Genomic DNA, 1,993 nt, shown 5'->3' with positions numbered 1-1,993 from the left:
GTCCAATCTTACGTTTGTGTCTGAGGGAAGAGTAGTAGGAAGTTTACAGCAATCATAGAAGTCGCAACATTCCGACAGAGCACATCATGAGTAAAGAGGAAGCACAGCTTCTTCAGATCAAATCATAAACTTTGTTTTCCGTAATAATAAAACTGGTTCGTTTGTTAACGTCTTGCAAACATAAAACAGTTTCAGTTTACAATGAGTTGTCTTTTTATTCTGGTGTTGTCTGTTTACGGACACATGTGACCCATTGCTCATTACACTGGAAAAAGAGGGGCCCTGTTTGTACGCAAATTTCAACTTCTCTTCTTCTTTTATTTTTCTTTGTTGGCGGGTTCATCCACAAGTATTCAGCATAACTCATTGAGAAGATATTCTATCTACACAACTCATCTTTTATTATTTAAGAATCAGAATAAACCCTTCCTTTTCCAGCTGCCGAGCTATCAGCATAAGCCAGCATGGGTACCTACAAGTCGATGCAAGAGCTATGGAGGAAGAAGCAGTCAGATGTGATTCGATTTCTCCTGTGTGTCCGTTGCTGTCTATATCACCAACTGTCTTCTCTCCAACGCGCACCAGGTCCCACTCATCCAGACAAAGCTTGTAGACTAGGCTACAAGGCCAAGCAAGGGTATGTCATCTACCATGTCAGAGTTTGCCATGGTGGACATAAGTGCCCTGTGCCCAAGGGTGCAACCTATGCTAAACCTGTGCACCATGGTGTTAACCAGATCAATTTTGCTTGCAGCCTGCAGTCTGTTGTTGAGGAACATACTGGCCGTCACTGTGTTGGACTGATGACCCTTAACTCCCACAGGGTTGGTGAAGACTCCACTTAAAAGTTCTTTGAGATCATCCTCATTGACACTTTCTACAAGGCCATCAGATGTAATCCAGACACCCAATGGATAACAAAAGCTGTGCACAAACACAGGGGGAGATGCATGAGCTGACATCATGGTCTTGGCAAAGGTCACAAGTTCCATTCTATCATTGGTGGCTCTCGACGTGCGGCCTGGCGAAGACGCAACACTCTTCAGCCCCACCGTTACCGCTAACTGGGATCATACTTGTAAATGTGACATTAAAAGAAAATTGATTTTGGACAACAACAAAAAAGTATTTGAAAAAATGGAATTACTTTCTATGAAGCATTAAGGCAAAAGGCCATATCTATCACCTACACTTCCTTACAAAATGTTACACAATGAAATCTCAAGGTTCTAAGCAATGTTAGAAGATTAATGTAAGCAAGTCCTAAAATATAAAACAGCACTTTAAAGATCTCCTGCAATGTCTCCCCTCTTGCTGACATCATCACATACAATGTAGGACCAGCGGTAATAAATGGTCCTGGGTTGTTGATAAGGTTAGAGTGCCCATTACATTTTCAAACAGGAGAGAAGAGTATAGAAATAGGAAGAGATAGACTGGCTGATGCACACCTTGCCCAGCTCAGTGGTTAGCAGATAAAAGAAACCTTAGCACAATTCTTGCAGGTCACGCCCCCAAAATGTTTTGCCCCGGGGCTGAAAAATGTTGGGGCATGGCCTGGTGGGATGAAACATGTTGTGGGTATGGCCTGGATGAATAAAGCTGAGACTGCTTTTACCTGCCAACCACTCGGGTCGGACAAGGTGTGCGATGCCGGGGCTATCTCTTCCTATTTCTACAGCATGCTTTGTATCTGAACAGACCTTTCCCCAGCCTGCACCCTCACTAGACAGAAACCACCAATACACCAGACCCTGTCAATCTGAGTGGGGACCCCTAAGTATTTATTGTGGGTCACAGGAGAGAAGGGTTCAAGTTTCCAATCAGAGCATATGGTGGGAGAACATTTTTATTTGTTTCATTGGTGCAACATTTTATAAAGAGGTGAACATTTTTCTCCAAGGTTCTTTGAGTTTGGGATTACCATTAATAAGGAGACAGGACTGGACCATTGGAAAGGAAAAAATGATCATCACACATATCCAATACCCCC

General features: G+C 43.1%; 1 pseudogene; it reads left to right on the top strand.

Moving 5' to 3' along the window:
• The first annotated feature begins 464 nt into the window (after positions 1–464).
• LOC143925335 (large ribosomal subunit protein eL15 pseudogene) lies at positions 465–1,064 on the top strand (annotated as a pseudogene).
• Positions 1,065–1,993: the final 929 nt, after the last annotated feature.

This window comes from Lithobates pipiens, unplaced genomic scaffold, assembly GCF_037356315.1.
Source record: "Lithobates pipiens isolate NorthernLeopardFrog02 unplaced genomic scaffold, aLitPip1_a1.2 Scaffold_22, whole genome shotgun sequence".
NCBI classification, from domain to species: domain Eukaryota; kingdom Metazoa; phylum Chordata; class Amphibia; order Anura; family Ranidae; genus Lithobates; species Lithobates pipiens.
Note: the sequence above shows the minus strand (reverse complement) of the source record. Positions and strands in the feature narration are given on the sequence as shown.